The sequence below is a fragment of the Lactuca serriola genome, chromosome 1, assembly GCF_051521515.1.
Source record: "Lactuca serriola cultivar US96UC23 chromosome 1, Lser_US96UC23_V15, whole genome shotgun sequence".
Lineage (NCBI taxonomy): Eukaryota > Viridiplantae > Streptophyta > Magnoliopsida > Asterales > Asteraceae > Lactuca > Lactuca serriola.
Genome location: NC_136408.1, coordinates 143,674,137 through 143,692,771, shown reverse-complemented (window position 1 = coordinate 143,692,771; position 18,635 = coordinate 143,674,137).

Sequence of the window (18,635 nt, the reverse complement as noted above, 5' to 3'; positions counted from 1 at the left end):
ATGAAGAATATACATATATTTTCAAATATCGTTATAAACAATCGACAAGCTTCGTGCCTTTGCAATTTAACAATTGTTCAATCAAACTCCCGAAAATTATATTATACATAAAATAAGTAAATATTCAAATTTTTTGGGCTTGAAAGTTTCTAATCATGATTATTGGGCCTTCGTGACCCATTAACATGACTTTTGGGCCTAACAGTAATAATAAATGTTTATTGGGCCTCCTGTGACCAAATTACATGCTCAAGGGACCCTCAATGGCCTTCACATGCTATTGGGCTTCAATGACCCATTAGCATTGCTAGTAAGGTCCAAATAAATCATATGCGAAATAGGCCAACGCGCCCTTCGTATACTCGACAGCCTTAGATAACATACGCGATTAGTAGGACCTCGTGGTCCTCTCCTCCTCATCTGTTAGGCTTACCTTCTATTCAAGTAAACAAAAATCAGGTCGTTAATCAAGAGTAATCAAATTCATTTGGATTAAGTGAGTAATAACGGGCGACACCATTGAGTGTCGGTCGTAGTCTGTAGTTATAATCAAAGTCTCCTGGAGGGAGAGCAAGAGTTTTTGTATAGATCTATACGGGGGTGACTCCCCCACACCTCAGCTATTCGCTACAGTTAGACTCGGCCAGTCTAGGGTGACAAAATCTTAAGATCAATTCTGACATTCGCTAGATTGCCAAGACATACGAACTAGTCATTACCATGCATGGTTATAACGACTCGCATAAATAAATTCAATGCCATCCAAGTAATCAAGGGAATTCGTAATCATTAATTGTGACAGTATAATAATTCAAAACGATCATATTGTTTATCGGAAAACATTGAATTTTTCGGGGTAATCAACATTAATCACTTGTACTTTCAATAACTACAACCCCAAACCTCTTATATATATACACGTTTTGAAATCATTCATGCATAAACCTATGGATCTTCACATTTTTTGTATAAACAATTGCGGTTTTAGAAAATATCGGATTTTATGGGTTTTATAAACTATACAAAGAATTTTCATACCAAACCTGCTTATGAACTCACCAACATTCCATATGTTGACGTTTTCAAAATAACTTGTATTCTCAGGTAACAGGTAAGCTGAAGAGTAATACCAAGTATGTTAAGATGTTATGTTTTGAAAACTTTCAAACAATTTATGTTATGAAAATGTAATATTTAGAGAATGTACTTGATGTGAAAAATGTCAGTTGTAATGTATTAATGCATGGTGATGTTTATGTTATGATTCTTGTATATTCATTGTGATGATATTAATTTTTAAGTCAGGCGAGCCCTCGGACGTTTCCGCCATCTGGTTCGGGGGTGTGACAGGTTGGTATCAGAGCTCTGTTTATAGTGAACTAGCATATCTAACCTCACGTTCATATGCGACTATAAACCAAAGAGGGACTAAAACAACTCTGAACAAAATAAATAAGACACAACGATAAAACACCCCTACTCGTACGATAAAGGAAAAAGAATATAATACCAAATCAAATAAGATGATATAGGCATCTCGGTTAAGTCGAGACTGTTCATGGTTGTATTATGGGGTGAATGTATACTGATCAACTACATTTCCTTCGAAGTACAACCATCGCATGCCCCGAGGAAATCGCGATGGTCGGTAAACCTAAAAACATACCCGTTTATTACCAAGAAGAGAACATCAACTCAATTTACATAATAATTAGAACATGTTAGGAATAATATTAGTATATTTATACACTCTCGCAGACAGTATGGACGCCTTCCATCACCCTGAGGATCCGTATTTCCCTAATCAGGGGAATAACAGATGGTTAGAGGAGGAACCTGAAGAAGCCCCAAGGAGGAGTCTAAAGAGGAACCTGAGGCGGAAGCCGAGGGCGAGCCTGCTGAGCCAGTGGTGGACCTGGAAGAAGAGGAAGTTGAAGAAGACCTTGAGGAGGAACCCCACGATTACAATGATGGTGATTCGGACTCGGAGTCCGAAGTCATCAACCCCCCTTACCAGATTAGGGTGCCCGCTCATCGGATGGGCCCGACTGTCCCTACACCCCCTAGGGTATCGACATTTGGAGGTGGAGCAGGCAACAGGGACAGCGACCCGCGTTTGGCATGGCACACGAGTTCTATGACTTGAGGGAGGGAGGACCGGCTGATCGCGCACTTCCAGTTATGGTGAGACGATTGCGGGATCATGGTGATCTGGCTCAGAGCACCGCTGATCAGATGCACCAGATGCAGACCAGGGTTGAGTAGGGGGAGCAGGAGACACGAGAAGTTCTCCGGGAATTCCATATGAGACAAATAAGGTGGGTGGCCCGACTCCAAGACGTAGAGCGACAGGTGGCCCGCCTTCAGGGAGCATCCACTTCTTCAGCACCACCCCCTGGCACATCCCACCTAGGGTAGGATTAGTCGTACCCATCTTTAGTATTATGCTTATATGATCTATGTTATGTACTGTCGACTCTATGTTTAAGTGGTTACACTACTCGTAGAGTCGTTACGTTGCCGAACTTGCACCACTTATGTATGCTCTTTCGAGCAAATTTTCATGTATCAAAGTACGGATATTATTAGTGGAAAATATATGTGTTCTATTGTGATGTTGTTATCTATTATGTGTTATGTATCCATGATTGTATGTTAACATATGAAACTACTTAAGTACATGCAATACACCTAGATTATAGGACCACAAACTCACAAAAATCGTAAGCACTCAACATATTTCCGCTCCATGACAGGAAGATGCCACAACGACCTGCTCGTGGAAACCCTGGGCCAACGCCACCAGAAATCGACTCAACTTCATTTCAAGCAGTTATATATGCAGCAGTCACAACGGCGCTAGCACAGATCAACAATGGGAACAATGGTGGAGCCAATGGACAAGAGGCTGGAAGTTCGAACAATGGATTAAATCAATGACATACCAAGACATGATCTTACAAAGATTTCACCAACGCCAAGCCACAAACCTTTAACCGCATAGGTGGAATGATAAACCTAAAAAGATGCATCGAAAAGGTGGAATTGGTATTTGAGATATGCGAATGCCCCCGAGGAGATGAAAGTGAAGTTTGCCGCATGCACGTTCGTTGACCAAGCTCTCACCTGGTGGAACGGACATGTAGAAGCGATGACTCTCCCCATAGCCAACTCCTTGCCGTGGGCAGAGTTGAAAGAAATGATGATGGCCGAGTACTGCCCGCGAGGCGAAATTTAGAAAATGGAGCAAGAGTTATGGAACCTCACTGTCCGAAACTCCGACATTGATGCATACATATCAAGGTTTAGCGAACTGTCACCGTTTTTCCTTGGAATGATTACTTCAGAGGGAAAGAAAATCGAACGATTCATCTGGGGATTAACCTCCCCAATTCAAGGTAATATGATAGTTGGAAATCCTGAAACCTTCGACAGTGCCAAGAGGTTGGCCAAGAAACTGTACGACCACAACAACAAGAAGGGCAAGAAACCAGGGGAAACTGAACGCAAGAAGGAGAGTAACAACGAGAAAGGAAAGAATAACAAGAGAAAGGGTCGACAAGGCTTAGAGTCGTCAAAGAAGCAACAAACAGTGACAGTCAATGCTGCAACCACTCAAGTTCCCTCCACACCACATGCTCCAGTCTCAGCTACTCCAAGTGCCCCTAGGCAGTATTCTGGGAATCTCCCAAAGTGCAACAAGTGCAGTCTCCATCATAATGGAGAATGCAGGGAGATGCATTGTACCAGTTGCAATCGAAAGGGTGTCACACCCCAAAACCGAGAACGGCGGAAACGTTCTGGGGCGGAGGACGTCATGTAATGTATCACAACAATGTAAAGTAGTAAACAAGCAACAACATCATCCATTGCATTAATAGTATAATTTTAATTACACGTGTGTTCTTTCATAGCATAAGACAACATAATGAATAATCAAAATAATAGAGGAGTCTTGACTGCTCCGTCTTCACAAAACCTGGTCGTCGTACCTGTCTATTTGTGACCTGAGAATACAAGTTATTTTGAAAGCGAGTATCAGCAATAAAGCTGGTGAATTCATAAGTATTAATGTGTCTTTGATTTGTAAAACTGTGAACTAAAGACTTGTAAACATTTGGAGAAAAGTTTGTATAAGTATGAAAGGTTTATAAGTAATTGTAAACGTTTGAAAACCCAAGAAAATCCCTATAATTCCTACTAGTATAAAAAGTAGTCTTCTACCAAGACCTAACTGTTTTGAAAGTAGCCTTCTACCAAGACCCGACTGTTTTGAAAGTAGCCTTCTACCAAGACCCGACTGTACGAACATTATTATTATTATGTAATCTACCTCATCGATTATGTAAATATGACACATAGTAAAGGTATTAATAATTTATTAACTGGAGTTTTATCCTTTTGTAATTGTCGTATAATTACTGTAGTATTTGTAATAAGTTACTACTATTGTACTAATTTGCCTTAATTGAGGGTTAAGGCATAATGTGATGGCTAGATCCCATACTAAACGCTCCATGTCAAGAGATTTTGGGAACCAAACGCGATCCCTGCATGATTGCAAGCCGTGAACATCCACGTTACTATGATCATGTATACCCAATATAACTATCACAAAGTATTAGGGATTCATTGGTATAGTTAGTGTTGGATTAGTGTCTAAGTCCATAACTATTTTGGTATGTACTTGACCCGATGGTGCATGGTCCTTTTGGGTTGCCTTCACCAAAGGAACTTGATAGGATGAATTATGGAGAGAAATGATTAAATATGATTTATTAATATATTATGGGAATAATATATTAAAGGAGAAATCATATTGTTTAATTAATATTAGTCAATAATTAATTGGTAATTAGTTTTGTGACTAAAAGATATTAATTAAACTTAAGGGACTAGAATTGTAATTATAAGATAATTGCAATTTGGGCCATGGATTGCCTTATATCATAAGGTGGACGAATTCTATGGGGGGAAGCCCATATGAAATCGTCCAAGGCCTTATGGAAAGGGCTCCATGGGTTGCTTAGGGCTTAAGCAACTAAATTAGGGTTTCCATGTTAGATAACCCTAATTGCCTCACTATATATAGATCCCTTAAGGACCAAAAACGTGGCTAAGCTTCTTACTAGGGTTTTCACACGGTTTTGGCAGCCTCCATCCTCTCTCCTCTTCATCCTCTTGCTTATGGTGTTTGTGAGCCATTAGAGGAGTGACACTTGTGACTCTAAGCCTTCCAAACTCAATTCAAGGAAGAATTGGGATTGTTATTACTACATAACAATCAAGGTAATATCTTAAACCTAATTATATGTTAATATTGATTTCCATACGCTAGAATTAGGGTTTATAGCCTTGGATAACTTGCATGTACAATAGAGAAACCTAGATCCAAGCATTAGGGTTTGTATGAGCACATAGGATGTTCTTAGGACCAAAACCCATTAGTGGTATCAGAGCCTAGACTGGTTTCAATTGTATTGATGCATTACATGTTCAAAAAATTCGATTTTTGATGTTCTGGAGGCTGGACTTGCCGAGTCCATAGCTGAACTCGCCGAGTCCATGCAGACTCGACGAGTCAACTCGTCAAATGGAGGGTATTTCGCGATTTCTTGCTGTTTTTGCTTATGGATTGTTACCTTATCATACTAGAACAATATAAATCCGATTTTTGATATATATGACTATATTTTTGATCTAATTGAAGATATTTATCAATTAATAAGATAACTGTTTCCTTATAGGATAATTGATTAATTATTTTGACTAAATTGATAAATTGTTTTGCAAGAAATCATTAAATAAATCAAATATGGATAATTATGTGATTAATTGTTAATTTAGATTATTTGTTATTTGATCCTTATGTTATGAAAAGTTTCATATTTTCCCCTTTAGGTTTTATAGTTTAAATTTGAACCCAAAAGTTTTGTTGTTTTGAAATTTAAATAGTTAAAACCCTAATGTTTTGAAAAAAGGTTTCAAAACTTGCCCTCAAGTTTTGGAATTTAAATTTTGATTAATAGTTTAATTTTGATGTATATTTAAATTCTAAAACCTAATGTGTTGAAATGTTTCAAAACTTGCCCTCAAGTTTTGGAATTTAAAAGTTGATTAAAAGTTTAATTAGGAATGTTAAATTCTAAAACTCTAGTATAGTTTTGAAAAGGTTCAAATCACACCCCTTATGGTTTTATTAATTAATTAAGGTGTATAATTAAAAGAGGTTTAATAAATCCATAAAGTTTTTGGTTTAAAATTTAATTGAATTAAAAGTATAGTTGTTAAATTTGACCACCTAATATTTTAAAAGTGTAAAATACACCCTATATTATATATAACATTAAAAGTCTAACATTATATATATGTATGAGTAAAAGTCAGTCTTACCGTTAGTAGTCCTCATTCACGAAGCTAGTCTATAAGGGGTGTTTAAGGAAATTGCCTATAAAATGGCGATTGAATGGGTATCCACTCTTACCCACCGCACTCTTGACTAGTGGAGGGTCGTTAGCCGAATGGGTAGGATAGGACGAAACCTTCCATTATAAGTATAATGAATTATTAAAGTAACTAAATGTTTTCATAAAATTCCCAATCTTAGTTACTTAGGCAAAAGTGAATTGATGCAATTCTATGAAATTACACTTTGTGCCCTTGCGAAGACGTTAGTGGAGCGTGTGTGGTTAACCGACACACTAAATGGTTCTAAGCAAAGGTAGCAAAGGGTGACTCAATGTTTGTCATAGTTCGGTGGAGCGTGTGTGGTTTACCGGCACATCGAATAGGTGACTGTAACATGTGAGGGCACCATGTAAGTTTGCATGGTTATTCACACCCGCTTTGTGATCCTCGGCATCCCAGTCACAAACTAGAGGGGAATATCGAGATTTAAACATGCCATTGAAAGTTCAATGAATCTCAAAGGATCTAGGAGTTTTCATAGATTTAAAACTTAAAATTTCTTTTTCGTTTTTCATGGTGGAAATTAGTGAATCGTCATTCACTTACCTTCAAATGTTCTGCAATTTGGGTTATGGCATCCCTCTCCCGAGTTGTAGAATATTGTGTTGGGTCTTAGCCTTAGTATCTCATTTGGGTGATTTTCTAAGGACTCATTCAATCAACTAACTTGAATTCGTTTTCTCCCGTATTGTAGATGTCAAAGTTCGACAACTATGGTTTTCCAAAATCCCGTGGAACAAGCATTCCACATGAAGATGATATTCCACGATTCGATCGAGGAACAAGAGATCATACTTCACTTCCTCCTCCTCCTATTATTCTCCCTAACCCACAAGTTCAAAGGCTTGAAAAGTTCAAGATCACTCAAGCCCTTTTGGCAAGTAAACATAAAGAAGGAAAGTCGGTGTGTGCACACATCCTAGGGATGAAGTCACACATTGATAGGTTAATAATGTTGGGATCCGTTGTCTGTGAGGAAATGGCTGTTTATTGGGTTCTTCAGTCACTTCATAACTCATATAGTGAGTTCGTAAGAGACTACTATATGATGAACTGCGACGTGACCCTTATAGATCTCACCTATATGCTTATTGCTGCTGAATCAGCAATGGTTTGGCACAATAGAAAAGCAAAGTTGATCAGTGAATCTTCCTTCAAGAACTCTATGGATGTAGACAATGGCAACGAAAGACATGCCATGATCGAAAGGTTTGATCATAAGAGAAAGGCAATGTCTGAAGTAGTTCCATGTCCTGTTCCAAGAGAGTCAATCTGCTTTTATTGCCAAGAGAAAGGGCATTGGAGACGAAGCTGCCCCATTTAACTAAGAGATCTAAGAGATGGGAGAGTCGAAACGTATGGCTCTAATATAGGTAAAATCCATTAACTAACTCTTTTAAGCTTCTATACATAATGTGATAAGATTGCAATTGATGTTTTGTAGGATCGAAGAAAAGAAAGGAAGCTTAAGGGAAGAAGTGAGCAGAATCTTACCATGAAGGAATGGATTTCGATCGCATTTCTCGAAGATTAGATTCTTGAGCTACTACTTAGAGTTAGAATTAGATTGCTAAGAAAGATGTATTAGCATAGTTTTTCAATGAATTGCATTGTAAGGACAAATTTTTCCGCAATAAAATAAATTTTGATTTTATATTATTTATTTATCCTTGCAATGGCGTATATGAAAAATTGATGTTTGAATGTTTCTATTATTAGCAATAATGGATTTGGTTCTTATTATGTTATTTATGGAAAGTCGAGACTTTACCAAATAGGGAGAGTTTCTCATCGCCCAAGTTTCAATTGGACAGATATTTGGAATCACGCAACTTGGTTGCATGATGAATGAGAAATTTCATATTTGGAAATTAGACTAGTTCGTTGACAAAGTGTCAAGTGAAAGACTAAGAGATCGAGCACACAAAGTTGCGTGTTGATCAAGTCCACCATAAGAGTAACAATGATATTCGTCATGATTTACTAAAGGTTTAGTAAATATGATTATACTTACAATATTAAGTGTAATTCTGAATTGATTGAAAAGGTTTAAATCAATAGCAGAACGAATAAGAAGAATCAAGTAGGCAGAAAGATAAAAGTTTCTCCATTCTAAGAAGAAAGGAGAGTACCTTTTATGCTTTATGATAGGCCTTAATGATTAAGAACCATATCTCAATTGATCCTCTAAGTAAATCTTAGCACAATGGTATGTTTAAGAAGAGGAATCAAGGATTGAACAAATGGTTAAATCAAGAAGTCTATCATACTTCGTTCCAATGACAAGTCTTAAAGTTAAGATTGTGACAATGAGTGAAAAGTATTAAAGGTTTATAACATTCATCAAATGTGGAAAGTTGTGATGTCTAGGATAAGACAAAGACCAACTAGAACCAATTTATGAAGAGTCTTGATAAAAGCTACACTAACTCTTGAATATTTGTTTGTCAAGAAATGTTTATTGACAAAAGGATCTTATATGTCAAGGAGTCAGTGGGAGTCTTAATGGTCTTGAAAAGTTTCAAGAACAAATCAAATAGACCTTATCAATCATCACTAGCACACGAGTTGAGGTTTACAACCTATTGTGTTGACATTATTTTGTTTCTATGCCGTTCCAATTGAGTTAATTATGCATATGAGCTCTATGAGTTCTCATTTGAATGCATAAAAGGCAAGGACCTTGATCAATGAAAAGTACATTGATAGGAAAAGGTGAGCTGCTTAACTACTTGGAAGACATAGTGGGCAGCTGTGCTACCATAAGGCAAGAAATCAAGATCAAGAAAGTTCAATCCATATGAGTTTGAATTTGTCGTAAACTTTGGTTTTGACAAATTCACATGGATAGGAACAAATACACCGTTTAAATCTAAGTGTCACAAGATTTCCTCCTTCATGAAAATGATTGTGAGGAAATGCTTTCACTAAGAACGATTTTAAGAAGATAGTGATTTTAAAATTGCATTCTCGAATTCGATTATGGTTACGGTATCCCTTTCCATAATTTGAATTGTGAGGTTTGGCAATTGTTTACACACATATGAACTATCTATGGAAAAGGTGTATAAGTTCAAGAAGCCTTGATAAAAGATTATCAAAGCATTAAGTATTAGAAACATGAACTTAAGAAATTCAATAAGCATTGTTTTTCTGAAAAGTTAAGATGTTTCTGAATACATGTCGAAGTTAGTGGGAGCATAAGTGTTATGTTTATAATAATCATCATGATAGTGGGAGCATAAATGTTATGATTGTATGATTATTAAGTCACGTATTGGAAGTTGGCAATATTAATTATAGAAAACAAGAGTTATACGTTGCAAAGTCGTAAGGGTTGTAAAGTTGTTTTGCTATAATTAAGGGAGAGAATATTATGCTTCATTTCAAATCTAAAGGATTATGTTGAGAAATGTTAATAAATTTAGTCAAGGGTACATAGTGTGTTCTTAAAATTTCGATTCTGATTACGACATTCCTCTTCACAATTCGAATTTTGAGAACATACAAAATAAAACATTATGTGTCGTGTCCCATACGCTTCGGGTATAGGATCGATTGCAAATGCTTTAATGTTTGACCATTCTAAAATTTTCCAAATGTCGAGCGCATTTAGAGGGAAAAGGGACTAGAATTGGTTTTGACTAAAATAATTAAACAACTATCAAAGGACAATCCAAAGTTCGACGAGGATTGGTCGCTTGTGAGTAGTTGGAAGCATGGTATTGGATGGACCATATCGACATTATTATGAATAGAAAAGATTCTATTAAGAATGAGTTTTCATATGGAAAATATGGAAATGTGTCCATATTGGATGGACCATATCGACATCATTACGAATAGATGAGATTCTATTAAGAATGAGTTGTCATATGGAAAATATGGAAATGTATCCATATTGGGAATTGAATATTAAAAATCTATGACTAGATTAGAAACTTTTATGCAAAAGGATGTTCAAAGGAATGTACTTTGAGTGAGAGACATCATATCTAAGGAATTGTCTTGTAACAATCTCCGATAGAAGACTTTGTAATATCATTGGCAATAGTCTTTGTGACTTTGGTGCAGTGACATTACGAAAGGATCGTTGCATAGAATATTATAATCTAGCATATTCTATAAGTAGCAAGAATTTGATATTCTTTCACTTATGGAAAAAGGATTTGGAGTTGTGAAATGAGAATGGTTGGAAACGTGCTTAATTTGGTCTATTTCACAAAGTAAGAACCATAGGTAAACATTGTGTGCATGTTAGGAGCATGGGACAAGTGTAATAATTCAAGTAAGAAGTTGATTACCCGAAATGACAAATAATGAGTAATCAATATGGTGATAAATAAAAGGCGTTTTATTTATACTCAAAGGTTTGAGGCCATATGGGATTAGTATTATTCTTGTGTTTCACATTTGCATGTTTTGACGTCCAGAATAATTGAGTTTATTAAGAATAATCGAATTATTCAAACGGGCCACAGTCGTTCATATGTTGGAAGTAGATATGAATGAAGATTGTTGTGAATTGGTGTGTGGATTGTCTAGAGGAGTATTAGACATAAGCAAATGTCTGATGCGACGTTCATGAGTGCTTATGAATATGATTTGAGCATTGGATTAAACCCACACTCACTTGGATCACTCCATGAATTGTATCACGAGTGACTGGTGAGACGATAACATCTTATATTCTTGAAACCGAGATGTGTGAGTTGTATCTTGCGAATCCGTTGCACATTGATAATATGTAAACGCACTAGTAACTTAGTGTTATAAAACATATTATTGTGTGTGATTCGGTGAGTGAGTGCAAGCAAGCATTGTATCAAAGTTTATCCGTTCCTTTTATCCAAAGTAGGATAAAAGCGATATCTTTGGGCCCCTCGATGGTTTAGTGATGACAAACGTAAATGCTCGGCCAGGCTAGGGCTAATTTGATTTGTTCAATTAGTCAATCGTCATAAATCGGGAATCGAGATATAGTACAAAGAGAATGATTTGAAATCATATTTCATATGATATCTAGAATGGAGGAATATATGATCCCTTATCTAAGGACACGCGTATCTGATATGATCAGAGTTGACATCGGCTTTGGAAAGCTACGATTGCAGATCAGGATCTGAAGTCATACGCATAATAGTTATTAGACTTATCCAAGTGGGAGACTATTGGATTAGTGTCTAAGTCCATAACTATTTTGGTATGTACTTGACCCGATGGTGCATGGTCCTTTTGGGTTGCCTTCACCAAAGCAACTTGATAGGATGAATTATGGAGAGAAATGATTAAATATGATTTATTAATATATTATGGGAATAATATATTAAAGGAGAAATCATATTAATATTAGTCAATAATTAATTGGTAATTAGTTTTGTGACTAAAAGATATTAATTAAACTTAAGGGACTGGAATTGTAATTATAAGATAATTGCAATTTGGGCCATGGATTGCCTTATATCATAAGGTGGACGAACTCTATGGGGGAAGCCCATATGAAATCGTCCAAGGCCTTATGGAAAGGGCTCCATGGGTTGCTTAGGGCTTAAGCAACTAAATTAGGGTTTCCATGTTAGATAACCCTAATTGCCTCACTATATATAGATCCCTTAAGGACCAAAAACGTGGCTAAGCTTCTTGCTAGGGTTTTCACACGGTTTTGGCAGCCTCCATCCTCTCTCCTCTTCATCCTCTTGCTTATGGTGTTTGTGAGCCATTAGAGGAGTGACACTTGTGACTCTAAGCCTTCCAAACTCAATTCAAGGAAGAATTGGGATTGTTATTACTACATAACAATCAAGGTAATATCTTAAACCTAATTATATGTTAATATTGATTTCCATATGCTAGAATTTGGGTTTATAGCCTTGGATAACTTGCATGTACAATAGAGAAACCTAGATCCAAGCATTAGGGTTTGTATGAGCACATAGGATGTTCTTAGGACCAAAGCCCATCGGTTAGATCCTGAACTTGTTCCATGCTATAGCACCTTGTTATGTCTGTTATGTTATCGTGTATTGTAAGCGTATTTATGTAAGCGTATCTATGTAAACATATTCATGTAAGTGTATCTATGTAAACATATTCATGTAAGCGTATCTATGTAAGTGTATTTATGTAAACGTATTCATGTAACATGTAATGTATTAGTATAGACTCATGAATGAACTGACTCTTGTGTGATTTCTTGTACTTGGAATGGTAAGTAGTATCTCCTAACTATGCCTATTATAGTCACTAGTAATGTACAAGTACAACCGGAAGTATACCTTTGCTAACCAAAGGTACTGAACTGACTAATGGTACCTTTATACCTATATATGTATACATGATATATAACTAATATTTAGACGACATTTGGACGAGCAACCGATGCCCTAAGACCACATCCCAACGAGGAAAAGGAAATAAAGCGAGTTAGTCATCCTAAGTCCTTTAAACATTATTTATATAACTATACATATCTAGGCATGCATTTTACAATATAAAAGCATAAAAGAAGTTTTGTAAAACCTTTGAAAAGTTTAATACTAAGAAACGATGACTTGATGTCAGTTTATAAAACGATTTGAAAGTATTTTGTTTGATAAGACAGTTTAAGTATAAGGAAAACCTTTGTTTGAAAACACATTTGTAACAGAGTTTGAAAGGAAACTTACAGTATGTAAGACAGATTGATCAAGAGTTTTAAACATGTAAAAACGTTTAAGAAAGTCATTTGAAGAAATTTGTTTGGTAAAACAGTTAACGTATAGTAAATCCATTTGCAGGCTAGTTGTTAATCACATGTGATTGATATAATAACTAAACATGATTCAACTTTTATACCCCCCATAAAGAATTTATAAACATCTAAAAACATTTAAAAGGTTAATTAAGGGGTATGAACTCACCTACAGTGAGTGGTTTGTTCGGAAGTGTCGGACAAGGTGCTAGGTGTCAAGTAAGGACTTGAACACACACAATGGTCCTAGTTATAATATAATAAACATATATGTAATCTAATTAGTCAATTAATAACTAATTAATCAAGTTAAGACACCCTAGTTCATGGAAACACTTTGATTCAAGTGCTATTGGTACCAAAGGGTTGCACCTAAGGGTTGTATGACATGGCATTGGAGTTTATGGCCCATGAACCACCCCTTTATGGAGTTTACGGCCCATGACCATTTCCCCATGAGTTTAGGGCTGTAAACTCATGGTACTAAGTGCCAAATTGTGTTTTGAGGTCTTACAAGTCATGATTGGGCATCAAATGATCAAGTCCAAGCCTTAGGAAAGCATTAGGGGCACAATAAGACCACCTTGTGGAGTTTACGGCCAAATGACCATATTCTTATGTGTTCACGGCTGTAAACTCTCTTAGGGACATGTTTTGATTGTTGTTTAAGATCTTAAACACTTCTAGGAAGGTTCAAGGTTGGCATCCAAGGCTTAGGAAGGGACTAATGTCCATTTTACCACTTAAAAAGGGATTTTCGGCCCAAGAACATCCTTGGCCGTAAACGCCTTTGTTCTTGCGTTATTTGATGATTTTCAAGTGTTATCAAGTTCATATTAAGCACACAAGAAGCTAGGAAAAGTGTACTTACAAGATAGAAGCTTGATTTGGTGTTTAAGGTCCAAGAACACTAGTGTGTGTTCTTGGTGTTCTTGGTGTTTTGAAGATCTAAGTAAAACACAAAAATGAATGGATGAAATGATGTATAAATACTAGGTGTTATATTATAATAACAAATCAAGTCGAGAAACACTTACATTTTCAGGAGATCAGGTGAAAGACGGGATGATAGTTGCGAGAGAATGGGGAGTAAACTTGAGGGTGGAAGTTAGAAATGGAGAGTTTGGGGAGTAAACTCCTATTTAAGCCAATGAGATTTCGGCCCTACGGGATTTCACGGCCCAAACTCACTTAGTTTGGCCGTGAACACTAATCCAAGGCGTTGATTGTTCCATTGTTACCCCGATGTCCTAGAATTTAATTCTTTTATACCCGTTCGTTTCGAGAATAATTATTAAAAATTCTCAAACGGACTTCTAAATTGGCTAAAAATTATTAGAAGGGTAATTAACTTTTAATTGAAGTGATTGACTCAACTGGATGGAAAATTTCGGGTTGTCACAAAGGGTCACACGGAAAAATATTGCAGGACCTATCCTTCCCAGAACCAGCAACAAGGAAACAACAACAACAACAACAACAACAACAACAACCGCAACAACAACAACACCAACAACAACGGCAACAATGCGGTACCAAGCCACACCTGCTATGGATGTGGAAAGACTGGGCATTTCTGTCAAAACCGCCCTAACATCAACAACCCTGGAAATGGAGGTGTCGGGAGAGTGCTGACCATGGGTCAGGGTGAAGCAGTTCAGGATCCCGCTGTTGTCACCGGTACGTTCCTCCTAAGCCACACTTATGCATGCATCCTATTTGACACCGGGGCAGAATGAAGCTTTGTGAGTAATAGATTCAAACACTTGTTAAAACAACAACCCCAGATGCTTAATGAAACCTTTATGGTGGAAATGGCTAATGGGAAAACAGAATCCACTAGGGAAATCTACATCGGATGTACCATGACCTTGAACCATCACGTCTTTCAAATAAACTTAATGCATGTTTCCATTGGGAGTTTTGATGTGATTATCGGCATGGACTGGTTAAGCCCCCACCATGATGAAATTAAGTGTCACGAGAAGGTCGTTCGCCTTCACCTCCCAAATCGCAAAACCCTAATTATATACGAAGACAAACCCAACACGAACCTTCGTCTTATCTCATGAATTAAGGCACATAAGTATCTACGAAATAAGGACTTGACGTTTCTGGTTCATATTGTGGATAAGTCCAAAGAAGAGGTCAATATTCAAGACATCCCAGTGGCTTGCAAGTTCCTGGATGTATTTCCTGAATATCTTCTGGGGATACCCCCACAAAGACAAGTCGAGTTCCAAATTGACCTCGTGCCAGGAGCTACACCCATCGCCAAATCGCCCTACAGATTGGCTCCTACGGAAATACAAGAGTTGTCCAGCTAACTCAGTGAACTTTTGAACAAAGGATTCATCCGATGTAATTTCTCACCTTCGGGAGCTCCGGTTCTCTTTGTTAAGAAGAAAGACAGTTCCTTTAGGATGTGTATTGACTACAAGGAACTAAATAAGCTCACTATCAAAAATCTCTATCCACTCCCATGAATCGAAGATCTATTTGACTAGCTCCAAGGAGCAAGTTACTTCTCTAAGATAGATCTGCGATCCGGATACCACCAACTCAAAGTCCGGGAAGAGGATATCCCTAAAACTGCTTTCTAAACTCGTTATGGAGATTACGAATTTGTTATAATGCCCTTCGGTCTAACGAATTCCCCTGCCACATTTATGGACCTAATGAAGTGAATATGCCGACCATTCTTCGACAATTTTGTCATTGTTTTCATCGACGATATCCTAGTCTATTCTCGAAGCGAAGAGGAGCATGGCCAACATATCCGGAAAATATTGGAAACCCTACGAACCGAAAAGTTATACGCCAAACTCTCTAAGTGTGATTTTTGGCTCCGTAGTGTGAACTTTTTGGGTCATGTGGTTAGTCAAGAAGGGATACAGGTGGATCCTTCTAAGGTCAAAGCCATTGAAGGATGGGCGATCCCAACAACACCCACAAAAATTCGTCAATTTTTAGGCCTCGCAACCTATTATAGGAGGTTCATTCAAAACTTCTCCAAAACAGCCAAGCCACTTACCTTGCTTATACAAAAGGGTGTACCCTTTGAATGGATAGATAAGCAAGAATTTGTATTTCGAACTCTGAAGCAAACACTCTGCAGTGCACCGGTACTATCACTACCAGAGGGAACAGAGGACTTCGTAGCTTACTGTGATGCATCGAATCAGGGTTTAGGATGTGTACTCATGCAGCGTGGGAAGGTGATAGCTTATGCATCCCGACAACTAAAGACACATGAAGTGAATTATACCACCCATGATCTCGAATTAGGAGTTGTGGTCTTCGCCTTGAAGATTTGGAGGCTCAACCTTTATGGTACCAAGTGCACCATTTTCACTGACCACAAGAGTCTCCAACACATTTTAAATCAAAAGGAGTTAAACATGAGGCAACGGAGATGGGTTGAGTTATTGAACGATTATGAGTGCAAAATCAAGTACCACCCAGTTAAGGCTAATGTGGTAGTTGATGCCTTGAGTCGGAAAGAATACTTGAATCGTCGTCTGAAGACTCTCTCTATAACCATCCAATCCCACGTGACTTTGCAAATCAGAGTAGCCCAATTCGATGCCATGAAGACAGAAAACAAAACAAGTGAAGCGTTACGTGGAATGGAAAAGAATTTCGAAGTGAAGAAGGACGGAGCATATTATTTCATGAACCGCATTTGGACCCCTAAACTTGGAGGATTCAGAAAAGTAGTCATGAATGAAGCCCACAAGACACGGTACTCCATCCATGCAGGTTCAGATAAAATGTACATGGATATCAAGCAACATTATTGGTGGCCCAACATGAAGGCAGAAATTGCCACCTATGTTAGCAAATGCCTTACTTGCGCTAAAGTGAAGGTGGAATATCAGAAGCCCTCGGGATTACTACAACAACCAGTAATTCCATAGTGGAAATGGGAAACGATTACTATGGACTTTGTGACCAAACTACCCAAGACGACTGATGGTTTGGATAGCATATGGTTAATAGTTGACAGGTTGACAAAATCCGCTCATTTCCTGCCAATAAAGAGTCATATAAGATCGAACGATTAATAAGGATCTATATCAAGGAAATTGTGAGACTCCACGGAGTGCCAATATCTATCATCTCAGATAGAGATAGTAGGTTTATTTCCCGCTTTTGGCAATCACTTCAGAAAGCTATGGGAACACAACTTGACATGAGCACTGCCTACCACCCACAAACGGATGGTCAAAGTCAGCGAACCATTCAAATGCTCGAAGATATGCTTTGCGCATGTGTGATAGAATTTGGAAGGTCATGGGATACCCACTTGCCCTTGATCGAATTCTCGTACAACAATAGTTATCACTCCAGCATCAAAGTTACTCCATTCGAGGCATTGTATGGGCGTAAATGTTGATCACCGTTGTGTTGGGCTGAGGTAGGTGACACTCAACTAGCCAGAGGACATACCCTTAGTAATGCATTAGCAGGACCGGAAATCATACGTGAAACGACCGAGAAGATAATTCATATCATAGCCCGACTGCAAGCGTCACGAGACCGACAGAAAAGCTACGCTGATAAACGATGAAAGCCCTTGGAATTTCAAGTCGGGGATCGGGTGTTGTTAAAAGTCTCTCCCTGGAAAGGGGTGATTCGTTTTGGGAAACGGGGAAAACTAAACCCATGATACATTGGACCCTTCGAGATTCTTACCAGAATCGGTCCAATGGCTTATAGACTGCAGCTACCCGCTAAGCTCAGCAGTGTACACCCCGTGTTCCATGTTTCCAATTTAAAGAAGTGCTTATCTGACAAAACTCTCGTCATTTACGAAATTGAAATCAACGAGAATCTCGTGTTCATTGAGGAACTAGTTGAAATCATGGACAGGGAAGTGAAGCGTACAAAACAAAGTCGCATTCCGATTGTAAAGGTTCAATGGAACGCGAAACATGGACCAAAATTCACATGGGAATGCGAAGACGAGATGAAGCAGAAGTACCCTCACCTATTCTCACATTCTTGAATCTAGCTTCAAAAAGAATTTCGGGACAAAATTTCTTCTAACGGGGGGGGGGGGGGGGGGGGGATGATGTCACAACTAGGAATTCTGATACGTTGTAAGCACTTAACAAAGAATGACAGTGTAGCTAAAACTTGAAAACATGTATGGTGTTTGTTCAATGACAACAAAAATTCCATCAAATACCCTAAACAAACATTCAAATAGTCTACAAAAAAAATTGGAAGCCCTAAAAATCCAGGTTTAAGTCGATTTTGGACTAGGATTTTCTTATTGGGCCTAATGGACCAATAAGCTTCCAATTTGACTATTTTGGGCTTAGAACTATTAAATGGGCCCTAATTGGACCCATTTGCAAAAAACTTAACATTTTGGGTCTCATAAGCCTAGAATGGACTAGTTATCTTTAATGGGCCTTATTGGGCCATA